Consider the following 18,902-nt stretch of genomic DNA (forward strand, 5'->3'; position numbering starts at 1 on the left):
AGATGGGCTATATCGGTCCAAGATATCGTATAGCCCCCACATAACGTCACCCCCGATATTCGGTATATTGATGATTTTAGCCACTTTGCAATGAAATTGACTGACAATTTTTCGAAAAGAATAATAGGAAAATGTTTACCTTTTACAGCTGAAAGTCTTCAAAATCATTAATTTTGAAGTCAGTTGAACGGGATGTTAGTAACCATTGCACACTGGACCCACATACTATTTTTCGCTCCAAAACTATTTCAACGTCTCCATATGTAACCTTAGAAATCCTCAAGCCAAACGAAAAACCAGAAGAAAATTTCACAATTTCAGCTTTATCTCTTACCCCAATACCAAATCTAGTGAAATTTTGTACACTTATCCAAAACAATCTTTATTTCTCCATCCTGTGATCCAAGATTAGTATCATCAAGCACTTTTCGAACAATTATAGTACGCATTTGAAAAACCACCACCAGATCTTAACACCAGATATCAGATATTGAATAAAAGCAAACTCGTTAAAAAACAGTAAGTTCGGCCGGGCCGAACTTTGAATACCCTCCAGCATTTGGAACGAATTTGAAAAATTTCAAAAAATAAAATCATTAAAACATTCTGTTAAAATTAAAAATACCAAATATAGACGTTATATTGGGGACTATACGACGTGGGCCTACATAGGCATTGTTTGTCATAAGCCATTACCATATTCAAATTCGAAACTTGAAATAAACGGTAGCTAAAATAATCAAAATATCGTATATAGGGAGGTACCGTTATATCGGAGCGAAGACGTGGACCTGTATAGACAATTTTCTGTCACAGTCAGTAGCATCCATTACGAACTTCAAATGCCACATCGCAAACAATTTCGTTGGGTATTGTACCTAAAATCGTCAAAATACCGCGTATAGGGGGTACGGATATATGGGGCCTATACGAAGACCTGGACCTGCATAGACAATTTTCTTTCACAGATTGTAGTTCCCATAACGAACTCTTAATACGTAATTTGAAACAATTCTGGTGAATAATCTCGCTAAAATCATGAAAATACCGAATATTGGGAGGTACCGTTATATGGGGGCTATACGAAGACGTGAACCTGCACAGACAATTTTCTGTCTTAAGGTGTAGTATCCATTCGAACTTTAAATACCAAATTTGAGACAATTCCGGTGAATAGTGTCGCTAAAATCATCAAAATACCGAATATCGAGAGGTACCGTTATATGGGGGCTATATGAAAACGTGGACCTACATGGACCATTTACGAACTTAACCCGCCTACTGGAAAAATAAACATGTGTGCAAAATTTTTGCCATCTATCTCAAATTATTCGAAAGATAGCGTGATTACAACAGACAGACAGATGGACATCGCTAAATCGACTAAGAACTTTACGCTGATCAAGAATATATATACTTTGTTGGGCCTGACATGAGTATTTCGAGGAGTTAAAAACGGAATGACAAAGTTAATATACCCTCCATAGTATGGTAGAGGGTATAAAAATGTCGGAAATAGCATCAAATTTTAGAATGGATTTAGATTTGTTCACCTTTAGCACGCATTATGGTCTTCCAACGGCTAATGAAACCGTCACTCGCTGCCCGAAGGTTGCTCTGCGGTATTTTGGCCCATTCCCGGCGTAGCGCTTGCTTGAGGTAATTGTCACTTTGGTATTTTTTAGTGCCAACCTTGCTTTCCAAAATACTCCGTTGTGTACTGGAAATGAAACGAGGAACCTGATTTTGTAACCATTCTTGAGTGGTGCATGCTGAGTGCGATGGTGCTGAGTCCTGTTGGAATGTCCAAGATCTGCGGCCAAAATGTTTGCGTGCCCAAGGCTTTAATACACCCTCCAGAATCGCGATAATATTCGGCATTTATTCTGATGCCACGGTCGATTAATATGAGAGGAGAGCGACCATCGTCTATTATGGTGACCCACACCATCACCATGGCCAATGCTTGAGTTCTGTTGGCCAACCGAAGGTGCATATTCTCAGCTGACCTCTATTGCAAGTAAACACGATCATTTTGGTTGTTTACAAACTGCTTGACAACGAATGTTTTCTCATCGGTGAAAACCGTGGCAGTTCACCACTTTCGGCCAAGCGAAGCAAATCTTTATCTCTTTTGAGTTTATTTTCTTTCTGTTGAGGTGTAAGTTCTTGCACTTTTTGGAATTTCAGTGGCTTTGCCCCGAGCTCAATTTTCAATATTTGCCGAATGGAATATTGCGATGTGTTCAGATCACGAGCCATTTTTCGGCCTCAGCGACGCGGGTTTTGATCAAGTCGCTTATTTACTTTTTGAACAATTTCTGCTGATGTTGCTGATGGCTTCCGTCCACTTCCTTGGAGTCGGGCTACGCTACCAGTATCACGATAAGGAGCGATGGTACGAGACACAAAAGATTTATTCATATTTAAATGCTGAAGTTCTATAACGATAGAAGCTTGTGGATTTCCAGCCAAATATAAAAAAATCACAATATCACGCTTAAATTCCATAACGAATAACTTTTTTTCTGGAAAATTCTCACCAAAATGCTTTTGTACGCTTGTAAACAATATAATGAGCTAGCACTGAAAAAATTCTAACAGCAGTCGGACGAGTGCCTTAGAAATGACAGCAGTCTGAAGTTGATTGTAGTTTTTTATATCATCTTGTATACCGAATATCGGGTAGTACAGTTACATGGGGGAATAAGAAAACATTTGAAATGTGATTTTAATTTTCCAAGTACTGAATATAGAGAGATACTGTTATATGAGGGCTATAAAAAAGCGTAGTCTAATATAGGGAATGTTCTCTCACAGAATGTAAAACCACAATGTCTGTTGAAATTCCAAAATTATACTGCCCACATTATTTGAACAATTTGTATTATGTCTAGGATAGTTGGTGTTGAAAATGAGATAAATGGGTCCACGTTTTCATACAGCACCTTCCGATATTTGGTCTAAAAATTGGTGTTGTGGGTCAAAATGTGTTCTAAAAATTGGTATTTGTAGGTCGTAATGGGTTCAAGCTCCGGTGGCTGAACATTTTATGTATAATTCTACGTTTTCGTAACGGCCTTACATAACGGTACCTCCCAATATTTCGTGTTTTGATAAATTTTGCCATATTTTTTTTTACGTATTTGTCTAAAAATTGGTATTTGTAAGTCAAAACCCATTACGTGGACCTACATGGTCCATTTTCAATACCAAAAGTCCTACCTACATAATATATATTTGAGTAAAATTTTATCAATCTACTTCATTACGTTCGGAAGCCAGAGTGGGGTAGACGGAGGACATCGCTAAATCGACATAGAATCTTATGCTGATCAAGAATATATATACTTTGTGGGGGCTGAAATGTATATTTCGAGTTGTTACAAACGGAATGACCAACTTAATGTACCCTCCAAACTATGGTGGAGGGTATACAAATTAGGCTCTTACAAATCTGTCGACAGTTAAAGTTTTGTGTATGCGACTATCTTCCCTTTGTATTAATAAATCATTCACAATTGAGATGTTGTTGCATTTGGCAACCGGCACAGTCAGAAACGTAAACAATATTGGACTTGACCTTGTTTCCGTTCATGTTTCCAGGGATATGACATAAAGCGCGCCAAAATCATCGACATGCGCCGTAGACGAAACTACTTCAATTTTCATGTTGATGCAACATTTCGCCCCAAAGATGTTGGGAAAATGTTGCCGAACGGAAATTCGGCATGGCTCCAATACTAAATAGAATCAAAACAATGAAAATCGAATTAGAACATTCTTACTCGTCTTTCGTGGCAGAACTTTCGACCGGCAGTCGTTCGTGTACGGACTTTTGAAAATTCTCCTTAGAAGAAAATTTAGTGCGTCTTTAGATGGGCGAATGTGCGGATGTTTTATGTTCGTTAAAAGATTTCAAAGACGAACGGAAATATTTGAAATTTGAATAGTAAAATAAATTATATTAAAAATCTAAAATAAGTTATAATTGAAAGTGTCAACTTTGTGTGTTGAAAAGTTAATACAACACATAAATTTATTAATTAAAAATAATCTTTTCCATGTGGCATATGAAATTCAATTATATAGTGTGAAAGTGTAATGAATTAATAATGTGATAAAACTTTTGCCATCCCAAGAAATAATTATAAAATTTAATAGAGCAATCTACCAAGCATTGGAGAGTGTTTAAATGCGTGTCTGTGTCTGTTTATTATAATCTTGGCGAAAAGGGATTAATTCACTTGAGTGTTGTTAAAGGATTAAACCCTTCGCCTCCTCGAATTGATGAATGAACAAATTTTTATTGCATCTCACGTTGACATCATTTGGGAGTTGTCGAAAAACCATAAAACTGTTGGCATTTAATTTTCTCCCATTCCGTTTACATTGAGTTTTGTGGTAAGTTTTCAGTGAACATAAAACCTTTCACAGTTTTCGCTTTTTTTGTTTGTTTGTTAAATACTCGCGCAAAACATAATTCTCCGCTGTCATTATCCTGTTATACAGAGCAAACATTTAAAAACACACACACAGTCAATCCTCTCGAATGCACATTTATTAAAAAAAAAACGGAATAATAAAAAATAAATGGAATAAAAAAATAACGAAAACGGTTTAAGTGCTGTGCCATGAATTAATAGCTAAAAAGGACTTCCTGCTAATGGACTGTTTGTGGCCCGGCAGTGTTTAATGAAAATATAAAAATAAAAACGTAATAATCAAACAAATTTTATGATTACTTTGTGTACCTCGAATGAATATTATTTATAGCTTGGTATTTTTCCCAGGTATCATTCCGTGTACTCTGTCAATACCAAGAGTGAGTGATTTTGTGTGGAAGGGCATGGGATTAGTCACCATAGAAATTGGCAATTCCAAATGTATTTGTTTAAAAAAGCAGATTTTGTTCTCGATTTTGTTTAGAGAACACCTGTTCTAAAGTATTTTATAAATCCACATAAACAAACAAATATTATGTTGGCCATTCTAATTAAAATAGCACTTTTCAAAACGATTTTGAATCGACAAATAAAGAAATTAAAAAAACAAGTCTAATTGCTTTCAATATGAACCGATGCGATTATTATGCTGTTGATTTATAAATTAGAAATACAGTAGATTCACGCTAACAAAAAAGTTTACAAACCTTCCAGAAATCAGGAAGGAAATTAGAAGTTATAATTTCTGTTTTTTGTAAAATTTATTCTTAAACGTGATTTCATTTACACGTTTTCATGATTTGCAACTAAAGTTCTCAAAAACTAAATTAAACAATACTTAAACTTCTTGTTGAAATTGATACTTATTTTAAAACAAATGTTCCAAATTCTGTACATGGGATTATAATTAATTTGAAAATCTATTAGGAGCTTTCCTCGAAGTATAAAAAAATAATAAAAAAATTTTCGTTTGGTGTTACGACAGATGTATACTCTCGGTATTGAACGTACATATGGATCTGATGTAAAGATATAATATTAAAATATGACAAGTGTGTAGACAGCTGGGGAATAATTGATTGCGAAATATATTGCTGTCCAATTGACCCATCCGAAGTTTGAAGAAAATCGCAAACTGATTTCTCATTTTACTAAAGCTGTTTTTTCCCCGATTTGTGCATTTTGAGGGTTGTACGAGAAACAGTGGTTTAACATTTCCATGATTGCTTCAGACTTAAGTTAAATATAAGTATAACTTCGGACCAAGTTCGGACTAGTTGGTACTCGATTCGTTTCACACTTGCAAGAGTGGACCGATGTTTCGATTTTTAAACTAACCCCAATATAGATAAAAAAAATTGAGATGTAAAAAATTGGAAGGAAATGTAGACATTGACTTTTCAGTTTAGGAGAGTTATTATTATGCAATATTCTGTGCTGTTGATCATTTTCGATCCTGACCTATGTCTTATCTAACTTTGGCGGTAAGGAAAGGGTGGACCGATATATTATACCAGCTGCGCTTCGGTACCACTTTTGCTTTTATATGCATTCAAAATGTTATATACAAATATTTTGTGGTTTAAAAAAAAATTAAACAAATCCAAGAATTAAAAAAACGTATTTGTTGCAATGCTTTAGGATATGCACGAAGAGATAGATTACATACTTCCCCGTAACAATCGTAACCTCAATTAAGTTGTTGTGTAGTTTTGTTTACTGTTAGCCAAATTCTGTCACACATTCCAAACTTCATTGAAATTTGACACATATAGCGTATTTGGTGCATAAAATACACGGAATCTGGCGCAAAATTTATTTAGGAACTATGTTCAAATTGGTCGAAAATATATATGGGAGACTATATCTGTAATCGATCAATAGATATGTGCATATAAAATCTAATTTTTTTAGGATGTTTCAAGAAGATTTTCAAAAATTGTATGCATTGTTGTAGTTTGCTTGGAATTTTCAGGAACATCTGCGGTTTTGCAAACAAACAAACATTTTCCTCTTTTATAGATCAAAATATTTTAATATATTTTTATATTTTCATATATTGAGATGTCCTAAGTTTGAATAGAATCAATGTCCGATTTCACATATTTGATGTCTTCAAATTTGTCTTTTTTTGCGGAATAGGTCGACCGATATTGTACATTTTCAATCCTGACCCATGTCTGATCAAAATATTAAGATGTGCCAAGTTCGTGTGCTCCCTTCGTTCAATATGAATTTTTTGTTCACAAAATTTTGAACTTTTTTGGGCAGGTAGCAGAAAGAGTAGATCGATATTGTCCGTCTCCGAAGTTGATCTAAGTTTGATAAAAATTTTACAATGCATCATTTGAAATGTATCGCATTCACATTTTGGACATATATATTCATATTACACACACACACACACACACACACACACACACACACACACACACACACACATATATATATATATATATATATATATATATATATATATATATATATATATATATATATATATATATATATATATATATATATATATATATATATTTCTGTTCACACACACACATATATATATATATATATATATATATATATATATGTATATATATATATTTCTGTTCACACACACATATATATATATATATATATATATATATATATATATATATATATATATATACATATATATATATATATATATATATATATATATATATATATATATATATATATCTCTGTTGTAGTCATACGGCTGATGGTATAATCTGAGTCCAATGAAACCAATTTAAGCCAGTAACAAGTATGAAGAACAGATTTAATGAAATACATTACCAATAAATGCTGTTTTGAGAAAAACGTATTTTATAGTTATCGACTGCAATTTAACTTCCCGGATTAAGACGATTATTACAAAAAAGTAAAGCTAATATACATATATATTAAAAAAAAAAAAACATTAATCTGGTATAAAGCAACAGAAGTGTCAATTTCCATGAATCATTATATTCTTTTAAAATATTTTTCAGGATCCTAGCTGGGGATAAGGCTCAGAGAACGAACATTGTTGAGATCTACTAGTTAATGACAAATTTCGAGGCTGGTGTTCTACACTTGTCACCTCCATATTTCTAAAGGGAATTCTAAGCGCTTTTAAAATTTGAATATAAAGAGTGATTTGTTATGAGCTTGATAACTTTTTTTAAAAAAAAAAAACGCATAAAATTTGCAAAATCTCATCGGTTCTTTATTTGAAACGTTAGATTGGTCCATGACATTAACTTTTTGAAGATAATTTCATTTAAATGTTGACCGCGGCTGCGTCTTAGGTGGTCCATTCGGAAAGTCCAATTTTGGGCAACTTTTTCGAGCATTTCGGCCGGAATAGCCCCAATTTCTTCGGAAATGTTGTCTTCCAAAGCTGGAATAGTTGCTGGCTTATTTCTGTAGACTTTAGACTTGACGTAGCCCTACAAAAAATAGTCTAAAGGCGTCAAATCGCATGATCTTGGTGGCCAACTTACCGGTCCATTTCTTGAGATGAATTGTTCTCCGAAGTTTTCCCTCAAAATGGCCATAGAATCGCGAGCTGTGTGGCATGTAGCGCCATCTTGTTGAAACCACATGTCAACCAAGTTCAGTTCTTCCATTTTTGGCAACAAAAAGTTTGTTAGCATCGAACGATAGCGATCGCCATTCACCGTAACGTTGCGTCCAACAGCATCTTTGAAAAAATACGGTCCAATGATTCCACCAGCGTACAAACCACACCAAACAGTGCATTTTTCGGGATGCATGGGCAGTTCTTGAACGGCTTCTGATTGCTCTTCACTCTAAATGCGGCAATTTTGCTTATTTACGTAGCCATTCAACCAGAAATGAGCCTCATCGCTGAACAAAATTTGTCGATAAAAACACATTTCGAACCGAACACTGATTTTGGTAATAAAATTCAATGATTTGCAAGCGTTGCTCGTTAGTAAGTCTATTCATGATGAAATGTCAAAGCATACTGAGCATCTTTCTCTTTGACACCATGTCTGAAATTCCACGTGATCTGTCAAATACTAATGCATGAAAATCCTAACCTCAAAAAAATCACCCTTTAATATAAATTAGTTCACATGTTTGTTCTTTACAAAAATAAAACTGCTAATAACAAATCTATTTTGTCCGCGGTTGTGAGAATATTTAGGAATAAATTGTGTTTTTGGTTAAGACCGTCAGTCCATGGATTTCCGCAGTTCATCCGAACGCAATTTCTTCAGCTTATTTTAAAAGCAAGTAAAAAAGCTGTAAGTTCGGCCGGACCGATCTTTGAATACCCTCCACCATTGGAATAAGGTTGGCAATTTTCAAAAAAAAAAAAAAAATAATAATAATAATAATAATAATCCGTTAAACATTTGGTTAAAATTTTAAAAATACCGATTGTAGCCGTTATATTAGGGTCTATAGGACGACGTGGACCTGCATGGGCAACTTTTGTTATAAGCCACTAGAATATTCGAAACTTAAAAAAATACAGTGAAAAATGTAGTTAAATCATCAAAATCCCGAATATATGGATGTACTGTTATATGGGGGCTATACGAAGACGTGAACCTACATGACCCATTTTCTGTCTTGTGCTGTAGTATCCATTATGAACTTCAAATACCAAATTTGAAACATTTCCGGTAAGTAATGTCGCTTGAATCTCCAAAATACCAAAAAAGGGGAGGTACTATTATATGGCTATACCAAAACGTGGACCTACATGACCCATTTTCAGTACCAAAATTCCTGCAGACATATTGAGTAAAATTTTAGACATTTGAGTAAAATTTTATCAACCTACTTCATTTCGTTCGAAAGCTGATTACCACAGACGGACGAACATCGCTAAATTCATCGCTTTTTTTTGGGTCTAAAACGTATATAAGAAATTGCCCTATAAGTACGCCCTTTGTCGTTTTAATGGGATACTTGACTGCATTAGTCAACGAAATCAGCATAATGTAATTGGTAGAAGTGGTATTTAAAAGCTTTTGTGGCTTTTTCTGAAATTAATATTCAGCATTGGCATATTTTTATTTCATTCTGAAAATATTAATCGATGGCCATCCAAAGAAGTAGCTTCTTCCCTGGTTTAAACTCCAATCCCTTAATAATTTGCGAACATTTTCAACAACAATAGCCTTCTATTTTGACAAAAAGTTCATTTACTAATTTCGTGCGAATAGGGCCATAGTTGCGATCTGTAGAGTAATTAAAAATTAACTTAATCGAACGACTCAGCTCGACTACATGGTGGGTCTAGGTGTAATATTTTGAGATGTTACAAACTTTTGGGCTGAATTGATCTTGTAATACCCTCACAACATAGTGTTGAGTATAAATATGGTATTTAGAAAAACTTATCGTGTACTTCGTGTTTGTTCATATATTTCTCCCTTATTTACAAAAGAGTGTTCTAAAATCGGGGTTTGCTTTATATGGTGTGAGAAACTCTATATTGTAGAGGTTATTTAATTGAACACCCAGCTAAAATTGTACTGCCAAATAATTGGTTCATAAGAATCTTCGGATTGGTAGTTGAACACATCATACACACAGCCATATAAACTGTTGTTTAACGTCTTGTATGGGTTTTATGCTTGGCCCTCGGTTTTGTAGTCGTATTTGCTTAATCTGTGCCTTTTTCACTCATTAGTTGCTATGATAGAGGTAACTTATTTTGCCCTGTGCATTTAATAGCAACAATTCGTAAGTTTTTAGCTCACTGGTAATGCAGAAGTAATGTCAAAATTAACACATTTTCTTACCAAATTTTTGCTGGGAGTGACAAATTATTAAAATATTTTTATACACTTTCCCCGTTCTGATTTTACTTTCCGGGTTCCGGGTAAAGGTTCCGCTGATTTTAGGTATTTCATTAGATTTTGTTTAGATTTTCATTTTGGTTTCACATGTTAGTTGACTGTTCAGATTAATATTGATATAAACGTCGACTTCAAAAGATTCTTTCGCCATTTTTACTCTTTCAAATTGGGATGGGTTTTGAAAGCAATTATAGAAATTAACTGTGAACGAATTTTATAGTTTTTGATAAACAAAATAACAAAATGTCAAATTTATTTTACACATTTTCAATTTGTGATAGACCTGGTATATCGACATAAGAAAACATCATAAGGTTTTTAATAATAATGGTAAATACTACTTCTTACCTTGACCCATTTGACACATAGCCCTCATAATAGTAATAACTTTTGAATTCTTTTTCGTGCTATACATTTTCAGGGGAGTGAAAAAACTGCTTTACTCATTCATACACAACAAACTTCTAAAAGATCGGTTTAAAAGTTTCCTATATATAATAACTAGCTGGCCCGTCCGCGTTGCCGGTCGTAGTTTTTGTCTATTATGCATATTTGTCAAAGCATAATTATTCACAGATATGACTGTTATAAGTGTTCACGTACTGGTCGATTAATTTTTAATTTTTAGTCAAATGAGCAGTAATTTGGAATTTACTGTATTTTGTACACCTCATAATTGAGGGCTGAATGATTTAAGAATAGCCAAAGTCAATTACTTTTTTAAACCCATTAGCACCTCAGATTGTGCATTAGAGTCCTCATAAGTCCCCCTAACCATGTCGGTCTGTTTGTCCGCCAAAAGGTGGACTTGAGAGGGTATTATTACATGGAGAAAATTGTAAATTTTGTAGATATGTTGAAATTTTAGTGTAAGATTTTCACCCCCCCCCCCCCCCCCCCCCCCTAATACACATTATTAGCCAAATTCTTTGAAATATGGTTAAATTAGGAGGTACCTTCTTTATATGGGCACTACTCCGAAACATCGACCTATATTGAAAACTTTCTTCTACCCCTTATAATCCAAGATGACATATAGAGGCCAAATCAAAAATATAGCAGAACAATATAGCATGTCATAGCATTTCGCGTGATTTAAATAAGTAAAAATAGTTTTATCCACCTCATAATTGAGGGCAGAATTATAAGATGGGAGTTAATTTTATTTCCCATTTAAATTGTAAGTTGGAGACCCCTTAAAGTCCATATTTTCATCATAGTATAATTCAATGATGATTCAACAAATATTTCTTATATTTGTAATTTGTTCATGTTTCCACAATTTATTTCATATAGATGCACATCCCAAATCTACGTTCCCAAACAATATTCTCTTGGGGGTTACAAATTCAATAGAATACAAAATGTTCTTTTCTGACCAGACATTAGATGTGAAAGTGGACTTGGGGATACTCCAATGTGGAGAATTTACTTAAATAAATTCATATGTGGCAATTATCTGTATAATGGTTCCTTACCCCATGGTAGCATAAATACAATTTTTTAGCCAAATCAATTGATGAATGTGGTCAAGACCAATATGGGCCCTACTTCGAAAATTTTATGCGAAGAGGTTCTCTACCCCCTTAGAAACAAAGATGCCAAATAAGGGCCAAAAACAGAAGAAAGTGGCGAAGACCCTAAAAATAGCTTAAATCATACGATGGTTATATTTGATCGATATCATGACCTGCAAAAGCGATTTAAGGTATATTGAATGTTCGGGAAGAATTTCTTGAAGGATAGAAATCCTTTTCTTACTAAAAGTCCCATTCGCTCAAATATTTTGCACCCTTTACTTCCAAAAAATTTTTGCATTTTGAGCACTCATTGGACGGATTATTGTAACATGAAAGAAGTAGGTCCACGCTTTGAAATGAGCCCCTGTAGTCTTTTTCGGTCATTTTTGTTTGTTTAAATGTGTGCGCATCTTCCAGCTGAACCACGATGTAGGCCCCGGAGTTGAAAGGCAGATGTCAGTTAACATCGTATTTCGCACTCATTTAATTTTTTGGTGAAAATTTGTATATAGTGAAAAATTATTCTTTATTTTGTTCACAACAAATCCACTGAATTCAATATGATAATACAAATTGAAAAAAATTGACAAAAGAAGAATAACAAATTGAAAAAATCTTCAACTTTTTGGCTGATTTTTTACAGCAACTGTTTAAAGATTCTTACAAAGTTTGTCAATAGAATGTACTTTTATTTTAAAATTCAATTCCATTGAAATTTTTTTTTCGATATTTTTGCGATTTGAGAATTTTTGCAATGAGATCTCTTTTACGTGATTTTTTAGCGATTTTGATAAAGTAATTATCTTTTTACTTTGATGTGATCGTGTTAAATTATTTCGATATCATCTATTCCGTTTTGCCACCACATAATTCGGTACTACACTTCCATGTAATCCGCCATCAATTTCAGTTCTCAAGAAATAAAGTCAATTAAATAAATTGGTATTAATATTCGAATTCAAAAATAAAATATAAAAAACACAACAAATGTACATAGAAAAAAGTAAGGCAAAATGGAAAAAAATCATGCAAAATAAAACATTACTATTGTACATTTCAAAAGTCAAAATTAAAATTTTAATATATCACATTTTTACCCGATTTTTTTGGATATTATCCTTTTCGGATAGGAGACAATTCCGAATTTGTATGAATCATTAAAATCAGTTCAGCGGTTCTTAAGTTATAAGCCTATTAACTAACACAACTTTCTTTTATATATATAGATTATTAAATAAATTCGTGGTGTACCAACGCTGCGGAATTTCGAAAAAAATATAGGTTAGGCTACTGTCAGTAGCCTGAGTAAAATTCTGTGACATTTCAGAAAAATCGTTTATTATTATACTCTCAGCCATATGGCCAAAGAGGGTAAATACCATTTGATACGACCAAAACGTGCCTCATCGAAATAACGGTTTATGGCCCTAGGTCTCTTTGGAGCAAATCTACTTCAGGACATTTGTAGTAGATCTAGTGTCAAAATATTGAATAATCATGAAAAACGCGAAATAAGCATCCGATTCTTTTCAAAGTTCACTCATCCCAATACTTCTACTTAAACAATATCTGGTGGTATGGTAGATATCGGACCACTCTTTCTGGTACATCCCCCACAAAGAGTCAACATTTTCTATAATTATTACATTTATAAAATTTGAGCTAAGCGTCCGCACGTTTTCGAATTTCGCACATTTCATTATTTCCACTAACACAAGGTCTGGTATGAAGAACGGATTGAACGGACTACTCTTCCTAGTACCTCCCCCACAAAGGGTCGACATTTGGAATAACTATTAAGCACATAAAAAATGAACATCCGATTATTATACTTCGGCACATTCCAATAATTTTATCAACATTAGATGTGTTGTGAAGATGGACAATATCGAACAACTCCTTCTAGTATCTTACCCAAAAGGCGTCAACATTTTAAAAGCGAACTTTTAGAAATATTATGAAATGTCTCATATAAATTGAAGCAAGTGGTCGATATAAAATCCAAATGTGATACATTTTTTTTTATCAGACTTATGTCAGATACAAAATGGAAAATATTGGCCCACTTCTTCGGAACCTTTCCTATGAAGCGTCAACAATTAGAATGTGTATTTTGTACAATTTGTAGCGAATTTAGATCTGGGTTCGCTGGTATGCATATAATTTTGCCTTATAATATAAATTACTTTATATTACTGATTTATACATAACGTTTTAGGGGTTTTTTCGTTTATTTTTCTTTTAATACACAATTCCAATGTTGTTTTTTAACAATAATGCAGTTTCCAATTAAAATTTTCATGCAAACGTAACTCAAAATATTTGACTCTCGCTTCCTGGAAACGGTACCCAATACCATCAATAATTATCGGAAAACTAAATTTACGATGATGTAAAAAACTATGTTTTATTTTATTTATAACCAGCCAGTATATTCAACAATGAACACAACATATCTTGCTACATCGTGGTTATATGGATAAACAGCACTAATTTAGCCTGAATACATAATAAAAATGAAAAACTAAAGGTCCTTCTGGGCAAATGTTTCGAAACGTCCGATTTTCAAATTGTGCATTTTAACAAAATATTCAAACATGTAACAACTATGCCCTCAAAACAATACGCATATCAATATATTATTTAGTAATCTGTGATATTTATACTTGTTTACTTTTTAAATACAGTTTTCAAAGCGATCTAACAGATAATTAAAGAAAACAAATAATAAAACTGAAATTTATGCGTTACAGCAAATGTGTGTCTATTGAAATGATAAGCCATTAAAATCCACACTGATTTACAGATGTGATAAAACGCTGTTACAACTAAAACAAAAATCGTTTAAAATGAAAGTGTGTGAGTGTGTAAATATAGTGAAAATAGGATGTGTCGGTGTGATAAAGTTGCACAAGGCTATGAAATGCAATGACAATCTAAATAAAGTTGCAATAAATTTTATAAATTACATCTCGATTTAGAGAGCATGGCAAAATGCATATTTAAATGATGAAAGGGAATACATTTTTGTGATTATTTTGGAAACTTGAATTGAAAACTGCATTAAAAATAAACGAAAATTGGTAACATGGAATTCATGAAATCAGTCCTAAAATAGTAACAACAAATTGAGGAAAGTTATTTGAATCATGCGAAGTTTTGGTGATTCTCCATTTTGAATGTTTGTAAATACAGTCTTCCTTGACCTATACACATTTTTATACCCTCCACCTTGAAAGAGAGGATATATTATCTTTGTCATTCCGTCTGTAACATCCCTAAATATTTGTCATAGACCCAATAAAATTCTAAGTCGATTTAACGATGTCCCCATGTCTGTCAGTTTGTCTGTCTGTTGAAATCACGATAGAGCCCAGATTATTTGACGTAGATCTTAAACGTTAGTATTGTGTCTACAGTGTGAGATGAAAAAATTGCAACTAACTTCAGACTGCTGTCATTTCTAAGCCACTAGTCGAAAAACTGTTAAAATTATTCCAGTGATATCTTATTATATTGTTTACAAGCGTAAAAAAGCATGTTGGTGAGAATTTTCCCACCAAAATTTATACGTGATGGAATTCAAGCGTGATAAAGTGATTTCTTTATATTTGGCTGGAAAACTACAAGTGGCTATCGTTAGAGCACTCCAGCATTTAAATGTGAATAAACCTTTTGTGTCTCGTACCATCACTCGTTACCGTATTACTGGTAGCGTAGCCCGACGTCAAGGAAGCGGACGGAAGAAAATAGCAATATCAGCAGAAATGGTTCGAAAAGTAAAGAAGTGACTTGATCGAAACCTTCGTCGCAATGGCCGAAAAAAAGCTCGTTAGCTGAACATATTGCAATATTTTATTCGGCAAATATTGAAAAACGAGCTCGGGGTAAATTGCTTTGAAATTCCAAAAAGTGCAAGAACTTACACCGCAACAGAAAGAAAATAGACTCAGAAGAGCTAAAGAGTTGCTTCGCTTGGCCGAGAGTGGTGAACTGCCGAATTTGGTTTTCTCCGATGAGAAAACATTCATTGTCCAGCAGTTTGTAAACAAACAAAATAATCGTGTTTACTTGCCAAAGATGTCAGCTGAAAATGTGCACCTCCGGTCGGCCACCAGAACTCAAGCGCCGCCCATGGTGATGGTGTGGGCCGCCATAACAGCCGATGGTCGCTCTGCGCTCGTATTAATCGACCGTGGAATCAGAATAAATGCCGAATATTATCGCGAATATATTCTGGAGGGTGTATTAAAGTCTCGGGAACGCAAACAGTTTTGCAGCAGACCATGGACATTCCAACAGGAGTCAGCACCAACGCACTCATCACCCTCCACCCAGAATAGTTACAAAATGAGGTTCCTCGCTTCATTTCCAGCGCACAATGGCCATTGGTACCTCCCGATATTCCGTATTTTGATGATTTTCTCCACTTTTTTCACGGATTTGTCTAAAAAATGGCATTTGTAAGTCATAATTGGATCTAGCTCCATTCGCAGGACTTAGTTCATATAGGTCCACGTTTTTGTATATCCCCCCATAATGGTACCGCCGGTAATTCAGTATTTTGATGATTTTTGCCACATTTTTCCACTTATTTGTCTAACAATTGGTATTGTAGTTCATAATGGGTTCTAGAGAATTGAATAATTAGGTCCACGTTTCCTATAGCGCACATATAAGGATACCCACCGATACTCTGTATTTTGATAATTCTGGTCACATGAACCCACTAATTTGTTTCAATAGTGGTATATAAGGAGATTTAGTAGATGGCAATCCTTGAATTATAAAATATACTCTATAGGTTCGCGTTTTGACGGTCTCACCCTTTTTTGTGGATATACTAAAATCTGATTCTATATATACATTGCTCCGTCACTGGAGCCAGAATCCATAACGAACTTCAAATATCAGTTCGTAACTAGTCCACATCCTCAATGTATCTTATCATACTGCCAACGATGCTATTACCAGTAAACTGGCGGAGTTTTGCCATAAAAAAGTCTAGTCTATTTATCTGCGCCTTACCATAGATCGATCTACAGAAATAAAATCCATAAGAACCGTTTAGCATCTGATGGGGCAGAGACACCAGGCAAGGGGAAAGTATTCTTCTTTCGCATAACCTTAGCTTCTCCATCTGATGAGACGAAATGCCAAAACAGACGGGGATAGACCAACTGTCAGTAGATAAAGAGCTAACATCTTAAGAAGACCTTAACACAATGGCCTAACAGAGGATATAGTCCATTAAGCGAATTCAGTCGACCATATAAAGTCTTACCATAATATTTCCTTGCATTCAACTTAAGGCGCCACCTAAAGAAGTACCGATGGAGGGCATTAAGGTACTCTCTGCAGCGCCTATTGAGCGACCTGGAAAATGTTAGCAGGACATCATCGGCATAGGTCAGGAAGAGAACATTAGGTGAATTTACATAGACAATGGTCCTATGTAGAAAATTGTCTCCAACTGTGCTTTGTATCTAATGTTGGTATTAGATATTTAAAATCATTAAAATACTGAATAAGTAGGCTTTCGTTTAGACCCCATATAACTGATAACACTGACACTGGTAACACTGTATTCAGTATTTTGAATATTTTAGAGGAATGTTCTCCCAAATAGTGGAGGGTATTAAAGGTGTGTTTTTATTTGTTTTGATTAGATTAGAATGTATGCAATGGATCTGCATTACAACTGGCTCTGTTCTTGAACTAATCCTATTTTCAAGAAATTTCAGTAAAACACTGTATTTGAAATCCCCAACAGTCTCGGGTTTTTCATTTCGGTTAGCTATTTCTCTAATGACAAAATCAGAGAAGCATTAAAATGTCTGATAACAGCGTCACAATTCTCATTTTTGTCACCCTGGCACAGCTGTTGTTCCAAATATTGTATAAAAATTGAACTGTTACATTGGCTCAAGTTATAGCAGCTGTCCACAAAGCTGTGTTCATACTTTAAGATTTGGCGACATCATATTTGCAACTTGCAGCTAATAATTATTTGATGATTGGCTTACGATAACTGTAACCGAAATTTCGGATTGCCTCCTTGATACACAGGTTGAATTAAGAGTGAGCAATTCAGCGGAAGAAATTGTACTTACTTCTGGAACAAAGTTATTTTGAACCACTATAGAAAAAGTTCTTGGGTTACCCAGACTTTTTTAGATTTATAAATAACAGGAAGGTTGTAAGCGTTTTTAAATGCTGCCGATTCATATTTAGCATTGCTATGAACCTGCGAATTCTATGTTTTTCTTTTTTTTTAATTTTCCTAGCCAAACACTTGTGTTCTTGTAATTTAGTCGGGTTAAGAAAATAAGAAAACTCAGTTTTAGAAATGACGACAATTTTAATTTAACCTAAAAATTGCAGTACACAATTTTTTTTCTTATTATAAATCAAAATGTTATTAATAAATATTGTCTCTCATTTTGATGTCTACCATGGGGCACATAAATCAACTCACTTGTTGCAACATGATATTTTAGATGGAAATTAAAAAAAAGTTCACTATCCCACGGCCATTTAAAATCACAAACACAATTATATTAAATCATTTTAAACTGTTGCTCCGCTTCGAGTCTGAGATATGCCACATAACTCAGAAAACTTTTTAGCATTTAATTAAATTTATCCATACGAAGTAATTTGAATTTATGGCCAGGAAATTGTTCGTTCATTTTAATGTCAGGTTAAACACACATGTAACTCAGTTGGCCAACATTGCCGGGTGGATGAGAGAGAAGTCATCACACAACCACCACACTTTTCATAAATCCTTATTAATTTTGAATTCGGTTTATGTAAGTAAGACAGGTTAATTAAATTGTAACTACAACAACAACATTGAGTGACATGTTGTAACCAAGGGTTGTAGAAAAACTGCACATCAAACGATGCACCATTTCCCCTCCCTCTGGTTGTGGTGGTGTGATGGTCCAAATGATATGACAAGATGCCTTTTAAATAAGTTTCTAGGAAATAATAGTCGTTTTCGTAGCAACTAGTTTGTAAAGGCTCAATTTATTTTAATAACAAATTCAGGGACAGGTTAAGCAGAACTTTTAGAAATTTTG

The 18,902-nt window shown here is 34.0% G+C and overlaps 1 protein-coding gene across 1 annotated transcript in view; it reads left to right on the top strand.

The window, feature by feature from the left end:
• Positions 1–3,808: 3,808 nt before the first annotated feature.
• LOC101893689 (RYamide receptor) overlaps positions 3,809–18,902 on the top strand; it is a 449,765-nt gene continuing 434,671 nt past the window's right edge. Inside the window, exon 1 of the mRNA XM_059126931.1 lies at positions 3,809–4,404. The gene's annotated coding sequence lies outside the window, so the exon portion shown is untranslated. The remainder of the gene's footprint in view (positions 4,405–18,902) is intronic.

Source organism: Musca domestica, unplaced genomic scaffold, assembly GCF_030504385.1.
Source record: "Musca domestica strain aabys unplaced genomic scaffold, Musca_domestica.polishedcontigs.V.1.1 4, whole genome shotgun sequence".
Classification (NCBI taxonomy): domain Eukaryota; kingdom Metazoa; phylum Arthropoda; class Insecta; order Diptera; family Muscidae; genus Musca; species Musca domestica.